This window comes from Aedes albopictus, chromosome 3, assembly GCF_035046485.1.
Source record: "Aedes albopictus strain Foshan chromosome 3, AalbF5, whole genome shotgun sequence".
In the NCBI taxonomy this organism is placed as follows: Eukaryota; Metazoa; Arthropoda; class Insecta; order Diptera; family Culicidae; genus Aedes; species Aedes albopictus.
Genome location: NC_085138.1, coordinates 44941090 through 44965619, shown reverse-complemented (window position 1 = coordinate 44965619; position 24530 = coordinate 44941090). Strand labels below are relative to the sequence as shown.

At 37.5% G+C, this 24530-nt stretch overlaps 2 protein-coding genes across 12 annotated transcripts in view; one reads left to right on the top strand and one right to left on the bottom strand.

Moving 5' to 3' along the window:
* Window positions 1-24530, top strand: part of LOC109401449 (G protein-activated inward rectifier potassium channel 3) — a 496540-nt gene that overhangs the window by 210596 nt on the left and 261414 nt on the right. The window lies entirely within an intron of this gene.
* LOC109401451 (serine/threonine-protein phosphatase 2B catalytic subunit 3) overlaps window positions 1-24530 on the bottom strand; it is a 245079-nt gene that overhangs the window by 57018 nt on the left and 163531 nt on the right. The window contains exons 1-2 of one of the 10 annotated variants that reach the window (XM_062861036.1): window positions 1723-2324; window positions 1530-1660 (exon numbers count right to left, since the gene is read on the bottom strand). The exons of 7 other annotated variants lie outside the window; for them this stretch is intronic. The gene's annotated coding sequence lies outside the window, so the exon portion shown is untranslated. Of the gene's footprint in view, window positions 1-1529; window positions 2325-24530 lie in introns of those variants that run through there. 2 more of the 10 variants (XM_062861029.1, XM_062861037.1) reach the window with 2 other exon arrangements.

The window sequence follows — 24530 nt, the reverse complement described above, 5'->3', positions numbered from 1 at the left end:
TGTGCTGGAAAGCTTGGGGCAAAACAATCACTTTGAAATTTCACACCCTTGGCGTAGAAGTGCGTGGAATGTGTCAACAACGATGCGTTGTTTTTGCATGCACCTTTGTTGCAATGCGATGTTTTTTCGAATGCACATTGGTTGCATTCTGCAGCAACTGACAGTTACAGGGGATAGACAAAATGATCGGTACAGGCAAAATTTTCACTTTTCAAACTAGCTGTATCTATTCGAAAAGTGCATCAAATATTCTCAAATTTTTACCGTGAGTTCATCAACTAGTTGGGTATCAGTGGTCCAAATTTGGAAAAGATTGGGCTATTCTCCACGAAGCTAAAAAGATTCTTGAAAAAGGAAAAATGTTCCGATAGCCAACTTTGAGCTATTATATCTCCGTATTCAATAAACTGATTTCAATGAAATTTTGACCATTCATGACTTATATAATGAACTCTAAAAAACGTTCAGATTAACTTGAAATTTTAACACAAGAGAAAAAGTTATAGCGATTTCATTTATTTCACGATTTTTTAGTGAATTGGTCTATTTTTTATATGCATTCCATTACTTTCTCAATTTATTGTCGGCTATGTTGTTACTTTCCTTCAAAACACATTTGTACATAAGTTATTTAGAGGGATTTTAAATGAACTATAATTTGCATTTTAAATTTTGAAACGATGTTGAAGTTTTGGATAATTTGGTGTTTTATTGGAAAAATAATCTAACCATTATAATTTTCCTTCGTGTTAAGAATTTTAAGTTATGTCAAAGGCTTTTCATAGCTCGTTATATAAGTCATTAATGATCAAAATTTCATTGCATTCGGTTCATTGAATACGGAGATATAACAACACAAAGTTGGCTATTGAATAAATAAACCTTTTTCAAGAATATTTATAACTTAGTGGAGAATAGCTCGATCTTTTCCATTTTCCACTGATACACAACTAGTTGATGAACTTACAGTAAAAAATTGAGAATATTCGAAGCACTTTTCGAAAAGTTAGAGCTAGTTGCACATTTTTTGAAAAGTAAAATTTTGCCTGTCCCGATCATTTTGTCTATGCCCTGTATGTGACGTCTGTCATTTGTTGCAGTTATCGAACGTCTACTGTGAATAGGGCCATATTTCAAAACTGTGACGTACTGGAGCGAATGTGAACCCGTATTCGGATTCAGCAACCTAAAATCTATCGAATAGTAGTTAATTTTCGTTTCGCTGTGTTATTGTTAAACATAATTTTTTTTTCATCGTTGAGTATTCATTTAGTGAGTCATTTTACCCCAACGGTGCATTTCACATCCAGCCCCCCATAGTTGCTAGATGGATGAGAAGCCCCCAAAACGTGGTAAAAGAAGAGCAGGGGCAGGCAGTAGGTATGGACGATTGATGGTGAGTTTGGGCCGCTCGCTCGTCGTCGCTGGCTACTAGGTACAACAAGAAGAGCGACTGTTTTGTGGTGCGAGCGCAGCGCGGTATGGTATATGGTGGTAGACGGTTGAGAGGATACTGTTAATGTACTTACAACCAAATTTATGCACAATTTGTGCCTTGTGTTTGCTTTTTCGGTGTCTCGGTTTGCGTGTTGGCTGCTCCGGTGGTGGGGGCGACCGACCGTGTGGCTGGGGGAAGGGGTCCTCAAGTATGCCGGGACATCTAGCACGAGGATATTAGACCATAATATAAATAACAATAAAACTAATGCCGTCGGTACACACACGAGCCGCCGCACTGCTACCCCGATCCAATTGGTTGGTTGGCGTTGCGACGAGGAGCACTTCTGAGGTGGGCGATGATGTTCGTTCTTCGGGTGGGTAAAGAACTTCCCCCCTTTCGTTTCGGGTGTGCAGCCAGAGAACAATGTGGCTTATCACAAACGGCGCGCACTTGAATTGTAGCGAGGATCTTTCTCCACTTTCGAGTGGTGCTCGATCGAAGATGGCGACGACCGCGACAACGACGACGACGACGACACAACAGATTTCGCGCTTGCTATGTGAACGCCGCACAAGAAAACCTGCGTCCGAACAATTCCTAATTCAGACAGACCACCGCACAACACACAATATTGGCGGCCGCGCGACGACGATGGCAGCAGGCGTTTGTGTTTAAAAAATAAAAAAGTAACCCAGCTAAAAAACGGAACGGAACAAATATAAAAAAATCCTACACTGATAAAGAAAAGCGCGAGACCGGCTACTACGAGACACTACGAGAGGATAAATCGCACTGTCTCAGCGGTGGAGTGCGACGATTGGATTAAGCCACTCTCTCTCGCGCGCGCGGTTTCGGTCTCGCTGTGTAGCGACTGGCGACGCGACGTCGTCGTCGTCGTCGTCGTCGTTGCTCCAAAAAGGGGAGCAACAACGGTGTGGCCGGCGGTTCTGCTCAGCCAGCCCCATCATCAGCACCCAGTGTTGGGGAGACAGTGTTGCTAGACTGGTTGCAAGGGAAAAGAAATCACATCAGTTCTCAGATTTAGGAGTATAGCTTCTATAATCTACTGCGTTCTTCTTCTAGCCTCATTAAGAATCTTTCCATCTGACCAGTAAACATCTACTACATACGATCGAGATGATTATTAAACTAATCAACATGAATGATGATTGTTATAAAATTCAAAACATTGCTTATCAAGTACATGCGCCTCCTTACCATAAAAGCATGCTGATGGAGACGCTTGGTAGTTTATCTTTGTTCTCTATTCATCTATACTTTTTATTTGGAATTCTATTATTTTTTAGCTTTTTTTTCGATACACATTAAACTAGATTTCTATTTCAAAAATACTTTTTGGAATTTCAGAATAACGAAGAAGTCCTCTAAGAAGTTTTCAACGATATATTTTTCTAATTTTCCTTCATTCCAACTACGTTCCAATTGCGTTGACCCACCCTACTGGTCGCCTGTACCGATGCTGGGAGCCTACTAACCAGGTGATCCCTTACGAGGCACTGCATGAAATTTTCTCCTTCTCATTCACTCTTACAGAAATTTTGTAAACAACAAGGCCAAGAAACGTCAAAACCCCATACAAATTCAGAACATTGAAGTGCTCTATACTAATTTTTATGGAATGTGGATATACAGGGGATAGACAAAATGATCAGGAGAAGCAACATTTTTACTTCTTCAAAAAATGGTAAACTAGCTGTAACTTATCGAAAAGTGCATCAAAAATTCTCAAATTTTTACTTTAAGCAGGTCAACTATTCACTTCCCCCTAACCTCGACCATACCGCGAGTTTTTCGGTTCCCCAGAACTAACATAGTTTAAGACAAAAACATGAAATTGTAAATAGTTTTAACTGAATTCGGCTCCGTTATGCCTGTTGGCGCATGAGCCTTAAATAAATGATTAAGTAAAAAAAAACTATCTACTAAAAAAATCATATGATTTAATCGCTATAACGAATTGTCTTATGAAAAATTGTAAGTTTAGTCAAACCTTTTTCAAAGCTTATTATATAAGTCATGACTGCTCAAAATTTCATTGCTTTCGGTTCATTGAATCCGGAAATATAACAGTTCAAAGTTGGCTATCACATAATTATGTCTTTTACTAGAATCTTTCTTATTTCATGTAGAATAGTTGGATCTTTCCCAAAATTGGACCATTGATAGGCAACTTGTTGACTATTTTGCAGTAAAAGTTTGAGAATTGTTTATGTCTTTTTCGATAAGTTACAGCTAGTTTAACATTTTTTGAACAGTGACAATTTTGCCTGTCCAGATCGTTTTGTCTATCCCCTGTATGACACATTACATGCGTTACGTTTTGCGCGAGAATTAAACTTTTGCTTCCAGAAATTTTTATGTTATTAAATAGGTGCTAACCAGCATATCCTACGATCAGATATGAATAGAAGATCAAATTTTTGCTTTCAAATTGGGAATTGAACCTTTTTACTTCGAGAGAAACCAAGAAATACAGCGTAACGGGACACCATAGCAAAAAAAATGACCACTTTTGACTGAGCGCCAGGAAATTTGCTCTTTCTCGAAATAGTTTTTAAAGTTTCGAGTACTATTAGAAGAATACACGTCATTGAAGGGAAATATCGTTCAATGAAGTTCAAAAATCGGCTGCCCTGGCTTTTTTTCCTGATAATCAGCTATTCTTCTCAATTCTCAAATTTAAGTTGTCAAGGTATTTACGACCAGAAAAAAAAAACTGGAGAATTCCATATAAGGAAATAACAACTCCATAATAAACAAAAGGTATAAATTTACGTGAACGGGTTGCTGTTAGGCCCTGAAAAGCATTTTCGCAAAATAGGTCTTGGACGTACTAGACCCTTTGCAAATGTTATTTTTCTTAGAGTAGGGAAAAACACGTGTAGCTTGTTTTACATTTATTTTACTGTAAACAAATTACGTCAACTTAACTAATTTTAAGACTACTTCGATGTACTTCAATACTCCACTTCAAACGTAGTACTCTTGAATGGTTTCAAGCCAGTATAGCACTTCAGAATATCTACAGCTTGATTTTTGATAAGGGTTTTGTCATCATATCCACAGTTTGATCAGCTGATTGGAAGTACTCCACATGGATAACTTCTTTCTTTCTCAAATTCTTCGTAAAAGCGTATTTAGTATCTATATGTTTTGATCGCTTCTCGATCATTTCTCCTTCCAATTGTAGAATGCAGCTTTGAATTTTGTTTGCGATCACACCTCGAGATCAATCCTCATCCGAAGAAAACTAGGTATCCAGAAATGCAATGATTGCATTTCTTGATTGATAAATAATACAGTACCCCATACACCATAGGTTCACAAACTTTCAGGTACGCCCCGAGCAGAAGGAAATAACAACTCCATAATTAAATGCGTTATTTTGGCAAAATAACTGAGCAATGTAGTCAGTTATTTTCATGGTTATTTACATAATATATCATGTTATAAACTTGTCTGTCATAAGCGGCAAAATAACAAAAATCATAATAAAAAAATGTTCTTGGAAGACCTATTTCATAACATGTGTTATTGGTTACAATATCAACTTAATAATAATGAATATAAAAATATTTCAATAACAAATTTTGAACTTCCGATATTATTGATAATAATTTAAAAACAAAATTAGTTATGATTATAATATACATGACATATAATAATGTACCTTATGTTTAATATTAGATATGGTAAATGCTACGAGGGAGATAGAGTGCTCCCCCCCTCTCCACCATAATCGCCCAATTTTTTGAATTTCCCCAGAAAACTAGTCTGAAGTTTATGGTATTTTTCTAATAAACCTTCCAATAAGTTCCTCCTGGAATTTTACCAACTGATCGAAAACATCTTGTAAAATAGCTCGTTGGCGTTGTTGGAATCGTGAAATCATGCTCTTTTGGATACAGGTCGCTCAACTTTGCTGATCAATGTTGACTCTACTATCTATAACACTTAGGTTAGGATGTAAGGCCAGAGAGAAGAGGAAGGTGAACAGATGAGAGATTATGCATAAGCTCCCCATCACGGAATGCTGAAAACAACGTAAATCTAATGATGTAGTTTTGATGTCAACATTTGTTATCGCTGTGGTATTGATGATTAAATATTTATGCACACTCTATAAGTTCAATAATAACTAAATTTGTTTTTCATCAAAAGATATTATTTAAATGTTATTTTATGAATGTATACCAATATCGTGCTCATAACAAAAAAAGATTGCCCAACAAAAGATGTTATGGAGAAGTAATGCCTTGATAAGATAATAATAACAAACCAAGATATAAAAACAGGTTATGTTATTATTATTAATATTAAGATATTAATTTGATATTCTCGTCTGCTCGGGGCAACCCCCTTTTGCCAGCAGACGTACTTTTTGCGACCCACTATAGAAATTTCCGCTTTTGTTGTCTGCTACAGTAAAATATTCGATTGTCCCTCGCGACCCCCTGGATAAAGATCACAGTTTGGGAAACCGTGCCATGAACCCAACTAACAATCATTCATTTAACAATCAACTTTATGACGAATTAATTCAGCATGATGCTGAAAAATATATTTCGATAATTTCAGGTACAACCTTTATTCGGGTTTTTTTCACACAGATTTGAAGAAATTATAAAGCAGAGTGTTGTGTTGTTGTATACCAACTGAACTGCTTGTTGTTAAAAGCGTTTAACAATTACAGGGGATACTCAAAATAACTGGGACAGGTAAAATTTTCACTTTTCAAAAAATGTTCAACTCGGTGTAACTTTTCGAAAAGGGCATCAAATATTCTCAAAATTTTACTGTTAGTTCATCAACTAGTTGTGTATCAGTGGACAAAATTTGGAAAAGATCGGGCAATTCTACACAAAGTTATAAAGATTCTAGAAAAAGGTATAATTATCCGATAGCCAACTTTGAGCTGTTATATCTCCGGATTCAATTAACCGAATGCAATGAAATTTTGATCATTTATGACCAGGCATTGCATTTTATCTCATCTTTCGATCTTTTGAGCAAGATAGAGATCGAGAAGATGGATATCATCCAAGCGCTCTTTGATCGATTTGTTACTTTGATCTTTTGCTCATTTGAGCATAGATGAAGCTTTTATAACGCAGCAAACTGCGTGGTTGACATTCGTAACGGAAAATAATTCCTTCAGTGATTTCGAAAGACGAACACCGTTTTCCGAATACATCGAAATAAGAAAATGGCCTCCGGAGAACCTTTTCAACGTAAACGGAAGACAACACTCGGGAATCAATCATCGAAGGTAAGTAAATGGTGTATGCTCGGGTGTATGTTTCCATATAAATCCACACTAAGCTCATAAGCTTGTTTTTTTTTCAATAGATCTTGCAGAACTTTACGACGGCGGAAGACGGATTTGTACAGTGCGTACTCTGCTCCGCCCAAACGGTACCGGTTCATTTGGCCGCCGGGCACCAAGGAAACCTAAAACGCCACCTTTTCCTGAAGCATCCCGATCAAGCGCGTCAGTGTGGATTGAATCCCCCTAAGCATCCGACTGAAATAATTAATAAACTGCAAGGTAAAATGAGTACCGATGCTTATTTGAAGAATATCGTCAAGATGGTTACGGTTGGCAAGCTGTCGTTCCGTAGTTTGGATGTTCCAGGACTATCCGATATTCTGAGAATGACCAACGGTATGTTCGGGGTCAACGTGACTTCTAGGAACGTCCACAAATTGGTGCTTTTGGGAGCTTCCGCCTTGCGCAATAAAATAGTCAACGAACTTCGAGGGCGGATGGTTTGTTATCAGTTGGATGCAGCAACATGTCATGGGCGCAGCCTTTTAGGGACCACAGCGCAATTCGCAGAGGACGGAAAAATTCAAGTTCGAGTACTAGGTTGCATTGAGGCAAATGAATCTCATACTGCGGATATGTTGGCTGAAGAAACAAAAAAGTTGATGGAGAAGTTTGGTCAGAATGTTGACACCGCGTACGCCATGACCGTTGATAATGCGGCAAATATGAAGCGAACAGTCAAAAATTTAGCTCAAGAACAAGCGCTTGATTTTGAGGAATTTTGTTTTGATGAGCTTGTGGTGCCTTTGAGGTAAATTATTTGTCAGTAATGAATAGCAATTTTTACTTATCTTTACGTCTTCAGATGTGAAATAAAGCGAATGAATGCTCTGGAACCCCAAGGAGAAGATGAATCAGACGACGAGTCAGAAGCAGATATAGTTGCGGACGAAGATATCGTGAAGAAAATTACAGAGTCCAACATTTTGGATGTACAACCATGCGGCGCACATACATTGAATCTGTGTGTAACGGATGCGATGAAACCCTATAGCGATAACCTGAACAGAGTCCGAAACTTTTTGAAAAAAGCCAAGTCAGTGAAGTACCATAAGCTTTTTGAGATGCATAAGGTTCCCCAACCAAACATGGACAATGTCACGCGTTGGGCAGGAACACACCGAATGCTGAAACCGCTCCTGAAGCACAAGGAGTTTTACAGCTTACTATCAGATAGTCTGGCATCACCCGAAAGGAAGTTCCAGCTGACTCTAGAAGATTGGTGCTTCATTGAGCAGTTTGTAGAAGCATTTGAACCGGCAAGTGTTTGTATAGACCGCATTCAATCTGAACAGCTGACAGTTGGTGATTTTTTTTGGGCGTGGTCAGAAATGAAGCTTGAGCTGGAGGAAATACAAATCAAAAATGAAATGGCTGACAAATTACTTGAATCTATAAATAGGAGAGAAATCAAGCTTAAAGAAAGTGACGCCATAGTTGCAGCATTGTATTTTGACCCAAGATACAATTTCAATGGATCAACCTATCTGAGCAAAGAAGCAGGTACTTTCTCAATGTAGTTAGCAATGTAGTAGCAAAAGTATAACACCAATTTTTAATTGCATTTTTATAATTTAAGGAACACATCCTGAAAGTGCACGTTATGCTGCAACGATCAAAATCAAGTAAATCTGATAGCAATAACCAGGTGGAATCAAGCTCAACTCCAACTCGAAAAGTTTCTCGAATGGATCAGCTCTTCAACGAAAAATATGGCCGTCCAATAACTGAGCCGAACGACATATCAAAAAGGATAAACTTGATACAATTCCAGGAACGTGTTATGTTTCGTGGTCACTCAAATGACAAGCAATTTCTTCCGGACGTTTCGACACCACTTGAATACTGGAGAAAGAAAAAAATGGATGATCCGCTATTATACGAATTAGCACATACAGTGTTAGCTCTGCCATGCTGCCAAGTTTGTGTAGAAAGGTTGTTTAGCGCATTGAAACTGATTCTAACGTACTCAAGAACTAGAATAGGCTGCGATATTTTAAATGACATAATGATTTTGAAGGGAAATGGAAAATTGATAGATGAACTAGATATAGACTTTAGTCAAATCATGTAGATGTTAATGTTAGTAGTTAAGTTTAGAATATTCATAATGCTTTGTTAAGTTTTGTTTCTACATTATACAAAAATAATTATACAAGATGAATTAAAACAATTGTAAATAAAAAACTGCATGCATTTTTGAGTAAATAAAAATAAATTTACATCTATAATATGTTTTATATAAATTCTTTTCTTCATTCTAAGGTTTTTTTTAAACTGGTTGTCCCTGGCTAAAGGACCACTACATATTTCTAACATAGGGATCATGAAGATTTTTCAAAGAAAATGTGTTTTTTGCCTAGTCTCCCTCGTTTTCATTTACGTAAGAATCCACTTTCAAACGTAAATCTTTTTCGTTTATGACCATAAACAAAATTTGATAAAAATCTACGAGGGCGGGGGAGGGTCTCATTATACCAAAAATTGGTCTCTGTGGTATATGAACGGCCAAATATGCTTTTGTTAATCATAAGGAAGAGTACGGCTTCGACAGGACATTTGTGTGATAGCTCTAAAGTGATAGCGAAGAGGAGATTTGTTTCATACGTATGCGAACGTAACACACGATGCTAACAGTTTTACTAATGAAAATTAATCCGGTTCTTGCTTCCGATTTGTGGAATTGGGCTACACTCTACATCAAGATAAGAGAATCATAAAACATCGCTGAAATAAATGGATTTCGACGGTCCCGGCTGATATTACAGCAAAAATTGATAGGGAAGTTTAATAACCTGTTCTATCGTCACTTAAATCCAACAGCACGCCGAAAAAAAACATTGAAATTAAATTACATATACCTAAATTGCGATTCTCCGTTGCATTAAAACTTTTTAAAAGTTTTTGCAATTTTCTTGCGCCGTATTAAACACTTTCCCTCGTTATCCGGTTTACTGTCAAGATCATCTTAAGATGACGAGATGGATCATTCCAGTGCCATCTGTGATGAGAGATATTATCTTTCCTCCAAACAAAGATGATCTCTTGCTCAGATGAGCAATGCAATGCCTGTTTATGACTTATATAATGAACTTTGAAAAACAGTTGACTTGATTTGAAATTATTAATAAGAAAAAAAGTTATAGCGATTTCATTTATTCTATGATTTTTTAGTAAATTTATCTATTTTCCATGTACATCCCATTACTTTTTCAATTTAATGCCGGCTATTTGGTAGCTTTCCTTTGAAACATAAATATATTCAAGTCAATTAGAGGGAATTTAATTGAACTATAATTACTATCTCAAATTTTGAAACGATGATGAGGTTTTGGATAAATTAGTATTATATCAGAAAAATAATCAATTCGTTATAATTTTCTTTTGTGTGAAGAATTTTAAGTTATGTCAAAAGTTTTTGATAGCTCATTATATAAGTCTTAAATGATCAAAAATTCATTGCATTCGGTTCATTGAATCCGGAGATATAACAGCTCAAAGTTGGCTATCGTATAATTATACCTTTTTCTAGAATCTTTATAACTTTGTGTAGAATGGCCCGATCTTCTCCAAATTTTGTCCACTGATACACAACTAGTTGATGAAATAACAGTAAAAATTTGAGAATATTCTATGCCCTTTTTAAAAAGTTACACCGAGTTGAACATTTTTTGAAAAGTGAAAATTTTACCTGTCCCAGTTATTTTGAGTATCCCCTGTATATAGTAAAGCTGTTATTCAGCTTCAGCAAAAATAGATAAAAATATATAAAATGCGAAACTTATCAAATTTCACGAGAGTTCATGTTTGTCACTTAAGGCTATGAACAACTTTTATGAAATAATAACTGCACATAAATTAATCTAAATCAAGATTCGAACTCGAGACCCGCCGATTGCCAGCCGCATGCCTTCCTATCTGCGCCATCTTATAGATGATAAATTGAAGCACTTCCCGTGGTTTTATAATAATAACGCTTTGACTCCTATTCAGCAGTGGTGAATTAGTACAACATTATGATTAACAACTGAACAACCCATTAATTCAGCTGCTGTTCAGTAAAAAACACGTGTTTTCCATTCTGTATTCTGAGTCGAAGTATGATGAAACGAAAATGCTTATCAGAGATGGGATCATTCATTTGCAAAGGGTTACATTCACTTGCTACTATCTCAGTTCAGGAGCATGCTATCAAAAAACAATGTATGGATGAATTCAACCTTGTAATTTTGTCTGAAAGTTTGCCGAATAACACTAGGGTCGCACACGCATACCAAAATCGTGAGCGAGCTGCGAAGGCAACTCTTCACGCCGTGAATGTAAATTACATTCACGCCGTGGAGAGTTGCGTTTGCTGTTTTCTGTTGACTTAATTATTAATGCTACGTCAGTACATCGTTCTACAAAGTTTCAGGTAAAAAAAGTGAAAAAGTGTTCCATACATTGATGTAAGTGATTGCAAATGAATGATCCCATCCCTGGCGCTTATATCACTTTGTGAAAAACACATTGTACAGATACATGTGCTAACTTGTACATAAACTGAGCAAGAAGTAGAAAAGGGTCTTGTTAAACTATTCTGTAAAGGAATTACTGCAAGTCGAACAGAAAACTTAATAAACTCTTGAAAAGTATTTTAAATTATCATTGTTGGAGGATGCGGTTCGTGGGTCGAGTATTACCTGTGGCCTTGTTCCAAAATCCTACGCTGTGTACCTCCAGTTGCGCAAGCTCCTTTCTTTCACACCAAAGTCCAATCCTTTTCCTCGTACCAACTCCTTTCCAAGTAATCCTTGTTCACTTCCACTAATCCTCCAAATTCCTTTTATACAGTCCTTCCTTTCACTAATAACTTTCACTTGGTTTTACTTAATCAAAACACTTTATTCTCCATCCAATTAACCAATCCAACAAACTTTATTTTTGTAGTAAACTTTCCGCGCGTATATTTTGCCGTCTTTATTGATAGGCTATCGGTTGGTGACTAAATCCTGAGAGAGAGGAGACAGCTCACTGACAGCCACGATGTTTACATGTCTTCTTCTTACTTCTTTTTTTCAACTTTGTGCGCCGCACAATGGTTTGAAAACATATTATTGGTCAAAAATGATTTGCATATTGAGTTTTTTGCGACAGAGCATGGAAAATAAATGGATTCGTTGCGCTGGTCGAGGAAAACTGATCATTATTATTTTATCTTTTTCAATTACAACAAACGGAGCGGAATTTTAATAAGATCTTTTGGATATTTGGCCACTCCACACCATCAATGTGCGATTTTCAGCTGGGTTCGCGGTGACAGTTTGTGACAGGTCCTCCTTGACATTAAGTAGCACGCAATCGAAGCCAGCTGTCTCCTCTCTCTCAGACTAAATCTACTGTCCAGTTGTGTGTATTGTTCGTGTAATGGTTACAATAGTATATGAAGTTCATGTAATTTAGTGTACATGTGGTTATGTGTATAACAGTAACGTTAGGGTAGTACAATTTCTAACTTTTTGTATGTTTAGTTTAAGTAGGATTTCAAATTAGAATATTAACAAATTACTAACAACTAACAATCATTGTTAAAAATAATACGCAAGGTTGAGCATTGGCTACTTTTTCAATTGAAAAGGCATAATTTTAGTTCAGCTATCATTACTATTACAAAGCAACAATTCAGCATGCATGCTTGTTTGTGGATTGCGATTGAGATGTATACAACTAACATCTCTGCATCTTACACGCTACCCGAGCAAAGTTTCATAACAACAAGATAACATACTGTGTTATCTGATATAAAAAATAATTAACTAAATTTGTTCTCATTTTGGCTGAATAAGCAGGCAACATAACAAACATGATAACAATCAAGTATACCCGTGATGTCATATAAATATCTCATTATGTTATCATCAAAGCCACCCTGATAACAACTTTTGTAAATCAATCAATTTTATTTGTTATCAGAAAGATATTTGCAACGGTCGTGGATAACTAACTTCCGCTGTTGTTGTTGACGATGAATTGTAAAATGAGTTCTGAAGCGAACACAAGTTATCAGTTTGTTACTGGTCAGTTATTGTGCTTTGCTCGGGTACCGAGATTAAACAAAGGTAAATAACTAGGTGCGTACATTGTTCAGCGACCTGCTGGATTTTTATTACAACTTTCGAGTTCGTTTTTGGTGTTCTAACCTATTTCGACCGACTCGAACTTGTGTTCATTGAGGCGACTTCAAGATCGGGTTTTCGACATTTCGCTCACGGACGGAAATACAGTCGACTCTCCACATGTCGATGTTCTACATCTCGATATCTCTCCCTATCTCTATGGTTTTCTCGTTCCTTTCAATCTGCATACATTTTACCTCTCTACATGTCGATATCTCCTTATCTCGATGTCTCTCTATCTCGATGCGATCTCTTTCGTTTTTGTTCTATATTTTCTTTCCATATGTCGATATGCTTTGGATATGCTCGTTTTTACAGGTTGCTAGATCTCTTTTCTACGTGCAAAACATTCTGGGAAAGCGAAGTGACATCTGTTTGTTGACGGTTTTTCCTAGTTACGGACGATTTTTCAATCTAGTGTGCATTAAAAATTGGTTCTTAAGTTCGATCTCTCCATATCTCGATGGTCCTTTCAATATCGAGATGTAGAGAGTCAACTGTAGTAGTTTACGCAACAAGGTGCAGAATGAAGCATTACAGCACTGCTAATTTGGTGTGGGAATGTAGACCTTTTCCTGGCAGATATGCGTGAGCGTGAGGTAAAACAGCCTATTACGATGAGAAATGGCAAAAGCATTTTTTTTTGCAATTTCTCATCATAATACGCTGATTTACCTCACGCAAACATGCCAGGAAAAGGCCTACTTTCCCACACAAAATTAACAGTGCTGTAATGGTTTATTACAGCACTGATTTGCGTTGCGTAATGAATCATTACAGCACTGTTTTCTGTTTTGATAAACTTCTTGATGCTTTCTGGACGCAGACTTGAAAAATTGAGACAAATGCAGAGTATAGCCTGCTATGATCAGACTTTCATAAACATGATTATGAACATTAGTGTGCAGTTTGATGAAAAAGTTTCGTTAAGAACTAGCCTCAAGTGGTAATTTATGAAATTGCAATAAATGTTTTTTGCAATTTCTCATCGTAATAGGCTGTTTTACCTCATGCAAATCTGACAGGAAAAGGCCTACTTTCCTACACCAAATAAACAGTGCTGTAATGGTTCATTACAGCACTGATTTGCGTTGCGTAATGAACCATTACAGCACTGTTTTCAGTTTTGATCAACTTCTTGATGCTTTCTGGATGCAGTTTTGAAAAATTGTGACAACTGCATAGTATACCCTGCTATGATCAGATTTTCTTAAACATGGCTATGAGCATCAGTATGCAGTTTGATGAAAAATTTTGTTCAAGCGGTAATTTATGAACTTGCAAAAAACGTTGTACGCAACTCGGTGCAGAACTCGATTTTTACAGCACTCGTCGTAATTATCCAACTCGGCAAGCCTCGTTGGATAAATGTACGACTCGTGCTGTAAAAATCGTCATTCTGCACCTTGTTGCGTAAACTACTAGTACGCAACTCGGTGCAGAACTCAATTTTTACAGCACTTGTCGTAATTATCCAACTCGGCAAGCCTCGCTGCATTTTCACGTTTGTCTCAGGAAGGAATTTTTGTTAGCATGGAAGAGTGACCATTGTCGATCTATGTAGGAGTCACCCATGATCGGTGATACGATCTGACAATTGATCAGTATACACAAACCGCCGTCCACAACTGATCACTTTTCCACGCAAAAAAAAAGCCTAAAAAATATATCGCGCGTCTCCCCACTAGGGAGCAGAAGCCTTTAGTCTATTCCACACAGGAATAAACTCAACGCTTCGCTTACTTAGCCTAACTGAGTTCACCCATTCATGTGTCTCCATCTATCTCTCCATCGCTGGTTGTCTTCGCTGGTTGGGGCACTTGCTCACACTGTTCCGATCTCTTCCTGAGGATGATCACAAATATGACCAAAACGTCGGAAAAGATTTAATAGATGAATTTGCATTTTGTCATGATTTTTTTTTACGTCAAAATCCATCACAGCCTGAACTGAAATCTTATATTATTTCTGGCAAAATCTGTATAAATTTTGTGATCTTATTATGAAAGAGATTTTCGACGATTTCACTAAATTTCTAGAAGAGTTTTTGATTGATAAAGAATACAGTTTTTCCAAGAGAATAGCCTCTGTGTGAGACCACCGTATCCCTTCCACCCTACTGTACATCTCTGGATCAATTGCAGACTGCACGCACAGACGCCAGCCAATGGAAGGTGTTTTCGTCTGCTTCGCAGCGGTCACCGGGCGAAAATTTTTGTTGTATATCCTCTAAGAGTTACATCTGTTTGTCTGTGATCATACAGAGTGGCAATAGTCCAAGAATCTGACTTTCGTCAGAGGAATTTCTATCTACACAGAATAAAATATGTAATTAAAATTCAGTTAGAAATCATGCACATAAAAGGAATGCTAGATTTAGTGCATATTTACATGAGATATAATGTAAAATTATATTACTGTCGTGTAAATTTCCGCCAACCATCGCGTAAACCATCATGGACTCCAACCGGTTACGTGACTATTAGCGAAAATTTTCACGATTGTAACGTAATTTTACATGCTATCTCATGTAAATATGCACTAACTCTAGCATTCCCTTTATGTGCATGATTTCTAGCTGAATTATAATTACATATTTTTTCTGTGTAGATAACATTGTAAACCTACCTGGAGGTTTACTTTTAGTAAACATAAAAAAAAACAAACACGCGTGTCATGTCTCGAGTATGTGTGCTTATCAGCAATGCAATTACTGCTATTCTCCTCCTTCAACCAACTATCACATGTAACCACAATTGAAGTATCTTTTGAAAGCATCAACAGAAACTTTTTCTATTGTTTGGTTCATTCACCGTCTGACGAACTATGAACCATGAATGATTATATGTAGTAGTTTGATGGAATACTTCAGTAATTCAGATCTTGGAATACTGGCTAAAAGCAACCGTCTGCGTGGTGTTTGCTAGAGCAGAAGTGTTAGACATAACACGGTCTCTAAGAGCATGATCATACACGTAGTAATTTCTTTCAATACAGCTTCCATTATCATCACACCACAGCAGACGGCATCCCAAATCAACCACATTCTGATTGATGACAATTTTCTGACATTATCGACGTCAGGACCTGGAAGCGCAGTAGGCGTAGTCGCGTGCAGACGTGTTTTGTTTTGCTCGTCGTGTTTCTTTCGCATTCGCCAAATTTTTTGTGATTCTGCTGACGGTTTGGCCAGTGCTACGCCATCCGGATGGCTTCCGCGTGTGAAAGAGTGCTTGCTCTGTGAGAGTCTTAATAGTGAAAAATAGATTGATTGATTTCGAAAAAAAATATAATGTCCAAACGAATCGTGCGATAGCGGGGGGTTTCAAAGATTGTGTCTGTGTGTGTTTGAATGCCGCTGCTAAAGTGGTTCGGGTTTGGAAACGGTGCTGAGATTCGTTTCGAGAGTGTATGAATGTGCCGTCTATTTCGCGTTTTCACGTAGAACGAACAGTAGCGCTACGCCTTTCGGCAGTTTTCCACTGTAAAGTTTTTGTAAAGGCGCTGTGACTGCAATTTTTTTCGTGTTTTTTTTACGTTTGTGGCTATTTAACTACCGCCATGCCATCAGTGATTCGCGAGGGATTACAGAAGCATCCCGTGTGTGTTCATGGTTTCGTGGGAGCTAAAGTGACGTGTGTTCAAATGATGACTGACTGCAAGCGCAAAGGAGGCGAGACGAGGAAGAAACCTGACTGCACAATGAAGACGTTCCTATGGCGATGGGCAGCGATAACTTGGATGGATTCCGGTGAGAATGTTCAGATTACTGTAACTACAACAAAATGAACTAAATACGCGCCAGTTTCAAAGAATTTCTTTGAAACAGGAAGATTGTTTGCATTATCATTATCCAAATGATAACGTAATGTACTCATGCGGGGCTTATTGTAAGTGAAAGTGACTTCTGAATGGACGTGTCTCTCCAGCCATTCTGAAATGGGTCTCTGAATCTGCATTAGAGCTATCACCTTGTAACTCCCGGACTAAAGCTTTTTGCAATCGCATTAAGGTGATATTGCAGAAGGCTTTCTTCCATAATACCACTGCCGGACAGTGGGGGTTAGTAGGATCACACACACATTATCGACGTCAGGACCTATCCTGGTCCTAACATTGACTCTGACCCAAGCTCTGACCACTACCTAGTGATGGTCAAAATGTGCACAAAACTCTCCGTCATCAACAATGTACGGTACCGGCGGCCGTTCCGGTACAATCTAGAGAGCGTCAGTTCTATAGTTTACTGTGTTAGTCTGATTTGAGATGTGACGTAGACAACCTCAATACCACTTACGCTGGAATACTACACACCATCAGAAATGTTAAAAGTAGACGATCTAGACAAAACGATGAAAATAGAAACACATAGGGTTAAGAACTAGACTAAAGCTCAATCAATTTCACCATTTTGAAACAGTTGTTGGTGGATCAAGTAGTACTGTGTAAAGTTAATGATAAAAGTTCCCACAAAATCACCACAAAAGTAGGCTAAAAAAGTGTATGTATGTTGACCACTAATTTGATTCAACCCTCAGAAGCCCAGATCATGACCAATCGACAACCACAAAACCAGACAATTTAGGACAAAAACGATAGACCAAGTAAGTTTAATAACTTTATAAGTGATATTGTGACCAACCAAACCGCCTTTTCTCAAAATATAGTTTTTCCCTTGGAAAAGGCCACATCCCATGGCCGAAACGTCGGACAGAATAAAATAAATCGTTTGATTTTCAAGACTGAGAGTGCCAAATTCATCCGATCAACAAGATTCATTTATAAACGTTTTACCCCTTTATAAGGCCGAGAAAACTAGAAGAGTTGTCAACGCATACTATTATGGAAATGATTATATACATGATTACATGTACAAAACAATTTTTGTTTGAAAGAAACTCTCAAAAATCTAGGTGGCAATATAGTTGCCACTGCCCGTTCAGCCCAAAAACGCTGGTGGCAATATAGTTGCCACTACCCGTTAACCCCAAAAACAAGCTTTTGAGGTGGCAATATAGTTGCCACTGCCCGTTTAGGCCACCAGCGCTGGTGACAATATTCTTGCCACTGCCCGTTTAGGGTACTTTTCTTCTTTTGACTTCGACAAAAGTCGGGAAAGAGATTTTAGAGTGGATTAGGGCTTAACCCATAATATAAATTGCGTAGTTCAGCTCATGTCAACCCATAATTTGATTATTTCTTAAAATATTTACCAAATCTATAATTTTACAATGAGTTTGAGATAATTTTCATCACACGGTCAAATTTAGCCATTTTTAAGACTACAAATGGCTCCCAAATACCTCACGCAAACATGCCAGGAAAAGGCCTACTTTCCCACACAAAATTAACAGTGCTGTAATGGTTTATTACAGCACTGATTTGCGTTGCGTAATGAATCATTACAGCACTGTTTTCTGTTTTGATAAACTTCTTGATGCTTTCTGGACGCAGACTTGAAAAATTGAGACAAATGCAGAGTATAGCCTGCTATGATCAGACTTTCATAAACATGATTATGAACATTAGTGTGCAGTTTGATGAAAAAGTTTCGTTAAGAACTAGCCTCAAGTGGTAATTTATGAAATTGCAATAAATGTTGTACGCAACTCGGTGCAGAACTCAATTTTTACAGCACTTGTCGTAATTATCCAACTCGGCAAGCCTCGCTGCATTTTCACGTTTGTCTCAGGAAGGAATTTTTGTTAGCATGGAAGAGTGACCATTGTCGATCTATGTAGGAGTCACCCATGATCGGTGATACGATCTGACACTTGATCAGTATACACAAACCGCCGTCCACAACTGATCACTTTTCCACGCAAAAAAAAGCCTAAAAAATATATCGCGCGACTCCACCCCACTAGGGAGCAGAAGCCTTTAGTCTATTCCACACAGGAATAAACTCAACGCTTCGCTTACTTAGCCTAACTGAGTTCACCCATTCATGTGTCTCCATCTATCTCTCCATCGCTGGTTGTCTTCGCTGGTTGGGGCACTTGCTCACACTGTTCCGATCTCTTCCTGAGGATGATCACAAATATGACCAAAACGTCGGAAAAGATTTAATAGATGAATTTGGATTTTGTCATGATTTTTTTTTTACGTCAAAATCCATCACAGCCCGAACTGAATTATTTCTGGCAAAATCTGTATAAATTTTGTGATCTTATTATGAAAGAGATTTTCGACGATTTCACTATATTTCTAGAAGAGTTTTTGATTGATAAAGAATACAGTTTTTCCAAGAGAATAGCCTCTGTGTGAGACCACCGTATCCCTTCCACCCTACTGTACATCTCTGGATCAATTGCAGACTGCACGCACAGACGCCAGCCAATGGAAGGTGTTTTCGTCTGCTTCGCAGCGGTCACCGGGCGAAAATTTTTGTTGTATATCCTCTAAGAGTTACATCTGTTTGTCTGTGATCATACAGAGTGGCAATAGTCCAAGATTCTAACTTTCGTCAGAGGAATTTCTATCTACACAGAATAAAATATATAATTAAAATTCAGCTAGAAATCATGCACATAAAGGGAATGCTAGATTTAGTGCATATTTACATGAGATATAATGTAAAATTATATTACTGTCGTGTAAATTTCCGCCAACCATCGCGTAAACCATCATGGACTCCAACCGGTTACGTGACTATTAGCGAAAATTTACACGATTGTAACGTAATTTTACATGATATCTCATGTAAATATGCACTAACTCTAGCATTCCCTTTATGTGCATGATTTCTAGCTGAATTATAATTACATATTTTTTCTGTGTAGGTAACATTGTAAACCTACCTGTAAGTTTACTTTTACTAAACATGAAAAAAAAAACAAACACGCGTGTCATGCCTCGAGTATGTGTGCTTATCAGCAATGCAATTACTGCTACTCTCGCCCTTGAACCAACTATCACATGCAACCCCAATTGACGTATCTTTTGGAAGCATCAACAGAAACTTTTTCTATTGTTTGATTCATTCACCGTCTGACGAACTATGAATCATGAATGATTATAGTAGTTTGATGGAATACTTCAGTAATTCAGATATTGGAATACTGACTAAAAGTAACCGCCCAACCTGCGTGGTGTTTGCTAGAGCAGAAGTGTTAGACATAACACGATCTCTAAGAACATGACCATACGCAGTAATTTCTTTCAATACAGCTTCCCTTATCGTCACACCACAGCAGACGGCATCCCAAATCAACCACGTTCTGATTGATGGCAATTTTCTGACATCGTGGTCCTAACATTGACTCTGACCCAAGCTCTGAGCACTACCTGGTTATGGTCAAAATGTGCACAAATCTCTCCGTCATCAATAATGTACGGTACCGGCGACCGTTCCGGTACGATCTAGAGAGCGGCTGAAGCAACTGGATGTCGCCTCAGCATGCGTGTAGAGACAGCGCTGCCAGATTAGAAATGGCGTTCAATGAAATGTAGCTGCTGTGGTATTCCACAACGGCTTCGTGCCACAAGCCGAGATGTGCACTATTGGCGTATCTAGGATTTTTTCCTAGGGGGTGCCTAGGAGGTGCCAGTTTCAGTGGCTTCTAGGTTATTTTGCTTTTTTTGTGAAAGGAAATACCGATCTACCCTCAATTTCTTAGTATAATGATATACTGCGTCGTGGAAAAAAGTAGAACGAAAATTTTAACGCGCTATATTTTAAAGAACAGCTTTTTTTTTTGGAAAATCCAAACCGGAAGTTTGGAAACTTGATAACTTGATTGCGTATAATACATGGAATTTGTAATTTGGAAATTGTTTTGCAATTTATTTCAGTTAAGATTTCTTTTGCAAATCTCTCAGTAATTCCTTTAGATTGGCAAATTTCTTCGGTAATATTTTTAGATCCCTTTCGGCATTTTCTCTAAGAATTTATACTGATTGATACTAAATATCTTTCACGCATCTTTTAAAAATTATATCGGCAATAACTTTGAAAATTTCTTCGTTAATTCCATTACGAGTTTATTTGGCTTTAATTTCATTGGTAAATCCTCTGAAATGTTTTCTTGGGAGTTCCTTCGCCAATTTTTTAGTAGTCTTTCAAGCAATGCTTTGTCAATGTCAGTAATTCTATTGATTTTACTTTTTAAAATTCTTTTAGTAAAGCCTTTGGTAATTCATTCGACAATGGCTCTGGGAACTTCCTCGCAATTTTTTGAAATGTCTTCGGCAAATCATTTCATTTTTTTGGGAAATTTGTCGATTTTTTTGAATTTTCATTATCTATGCTATTTGGTATTCTCTCGCCAATTCGTTCGATTTTTTTTTCGGAAATTCTTTTATAAATCTATAATTTTAATTTCTTCTAGATTTCGTCAGTAATTACTTAGCCCTTCAGCGCGCGCGCTGTTGTAAAAAGTACATCACTACCAAAAAACCTCGCTTTTCGTATACAGCGCGTGCGCGGTGCAGTTTCGGTTGCTTGATGGCGCGCGTCCTGGAAGGTTAAGGAATTCCTGCAGCAGATAGTTTGGAAATACCTTCGACAATTCCGATATTACTTGCATTGAAAATTTATTTGGGAATTTTATCAGCTATTTCCTTGGAAATTTTGGGAACTTTGATTATTACTCTGGAAACTTCTTCGATGATTCCTTTGGAAATTGATTCGGCAAATTTCTTGAAAATTTCCTTCGAGAATTTATTTGAAAAAAAAACTTTGGTGGTTCTTTAAAAATTCTGTCACGATTATACTAGGACAATTACTATTGCAATTCTTTCAAAATTTTATTCAGGGATTCCTTTGATGATTTCGGAAAATTCTTCAAGAATTTTTTCGAAAATGGTTTTGTGAAAATTTTTATAGAATATATTTCGGCAATTTATTTTGAGATTGGATTTAGCCAATTTAAATAAAGCCTTAATATTTTCTTTAGGATTTCTAATGGTAATTATAATATAAATTACTTTGCAACGACTTTGAAAGTTCTAAGGTAATTTTGATGGAAATTTTTCAAGTAATTTCTTTGGGAATTTCGGGAAGTATTCCATGAATTTCATAGGATTTTCTTCAAGAAAGCCCAGTTTAAAATTTCAGAATTTCCAATTCGACAATTTTCGGAAGCAATAGACATAAATAAAATTGAATCATCAAGAATTGTAAAAGTTTTAAAGATAAAATTGCCTGGGATATTTGAAAAACAACTGAAAAAAATTGCTTAAATGATTACAGAAGAATAGCCATAGAAATTATAAAAAAAATCCATACAAATTAAATAAATTAAATTCCAATGAAACTACCTCAGAAATTAAAAAAAAAACACGCAAAGAAATGGCCATACTGCTATCTAGCGAACACTGAGTCGTGGGTTCGAATCCCACCCATCTCTCAATTTGTCAAAACAATATTCTGTGTCTTCTAATTAATTACAAGTTTTTCCCGTACATCTCTATAGGATTTTTCTTGAGGGTTTCCTAGTAATACCTCCTAGGATTTCTCTAGAATTTCCAACTATTTTCGAAATTCTAGACATTTATATTGGGATTTCTTCAGCTGGTATTTCGTGAAGAAGGCCAAGAGGACTTCCAGGAGTAATATCATGATCATTTTTTGAGTAACCCATGAATATAAACTCTAGAGGATCTCCTGGATGAGTCTTAAGAAAAATCCCTGGAAGAATCAAAGGCATTTCTGAAAGTATCCAAGGAAAACTGCCTAGCAGATTCCTAGCTAGAATGCCAGAAGAAATCCCTAGAGGGATTCCTGCAGGTATCACAATAAGAATTTCTGGAGGAGACCTAGGAGGCATTGCTGAAACATTAGAGGCAGCAGGAATCGCTTATGGAATCCCAGCAGGAGTTCCTGGATGAAAGTCAAGAGGGGTGCCTTAAGGAATTCAATGATAAATATTTGGAGAAATCCCAGGAAAAACATCCTTTAGGATTTCCAGGAAGAAACACTGAAGACAAGGCTCCTACGAAGATTGCCTTGAATAATCCCAGCAAGTTTTCAGAGGAATCCCTGGAGAAATTCTTACAAGAATTCCGGCAGGTATTACAGTAAGAATTTCTGGTGGAGTCCTAGAATTTCAGCCACAATGGTAGGATAAATTCGTATAGGAATCACTAGAAAAATTTCTGGACGTATTCTAGTAAGAATTTCTGGAGGCATTGCACCGCAGGAAAAGTTGTTGGAGGAAGGTCAAAAGGAGTTTCTGCAGGAATTTCTAGAGGAATCTTTGGATAAAATCTCTGAAGGAATTCCTGGATGAGTCCTTGGAGAAATCCGTGGTAGAACAATCAAAGAAATTTCTGAAAGAATTCCAGGAAGTTTGCCTGGAAAGATCCCAGCAAAAAAGCCAGGAGAAAGCTTTAGAAGAATCCGTAGCATAATTTCTAAAGTTCCACAGTTATCTGGAAGAATTCTTAGAATTGCGGGAAGTTTCATAGAAGACATTTCTAGAGAAATCCTAGAATCAGGGATGCCGGGGGTATCCTAAAAGTAGTTCTTCTAACAGATGCCTGGATGAATATCTACAGTTCACCTTGAAAGAATCGGTAGAAGTATACTTGAGGAATCCCTGATGGATTCGTAGGAGAATTTTCCGAAAGTCTTGACGCAAGTAAGTATGCCAGGAGAATTCTCTAGAAGTATTTCTGAAAGAGTCCTAATGAAGTCCTGCATAAATCGTTGAAGAAATCTCTGAAAGAATCACCGAAGCGATTTTTAGAAAAACAAATACCAGGTAGATTTTCCGGAAGAATTTTTGGAACTTCCCTAGTAGAATACCTGAAGGTACCACAGTGAGAACTTTTGGAAGAGTTCAGGAGAAATTGCTGCGAGAATCGCAGCAGGAGTTGCTTGAGGAATCCTAGCCACAATTTCCTGAGGAAGGCCAATATAAGCTCCTGGAGGAATTCCATGAGAAATTTCTGGAAGAATCTCTGAAGGATTTCCTGATAGAATCACCGGAGAAACTTCTGAAAGGAACCCAGGAAAATTGTCTTGAATAATCCCGCCAGGAATTTCTGAAGGAATCCCAATAGCAATTTTTAGAGGAATCTCTAGAAGAATTCGAGAAGTATCAAAGTAAGAATGTCCAAAGAAATCCTAGGAGAAATTGCTGGACCAATCTCTGCAAAAATGTCTAGTATATACAACCCCATCACGACTGCCTGGAGAATCCTAAGGGAAGTTTATTGAAAGAAAAATCGGTAGGAATCCATAAGGAAGCCTAGAGAAATCACTGTATGAATGGATAGAGGTATTTCTGGAGAAATCCATAGAGAAGTCTGTTGATTGATCTTACCAATATCCTAAACACCAAAACGTACAACAAGTATACAAGTAATTCTTGGTGTGCTTGAGTTTTGTTGAAATGTTAGAATTGTTGTGTTAAGTATTCAATTTTTTAAATTAAATATACTCCCAACCTCTGGCATCCCTGCATCCGCGTGAGTGCGCGTGATCGCTCCCAAAAAAAAAACCCGAAGAAACTGACCACAAACAATTTCGGCCAATGGACAGAGCGACGACGTGACGATGGACGGCCAACTAATGATCGCCGGACCGAACGGCTGGCTGGCTGGCTGGCTGGCTGGCTAGGCCAGGCGCAGACCAACA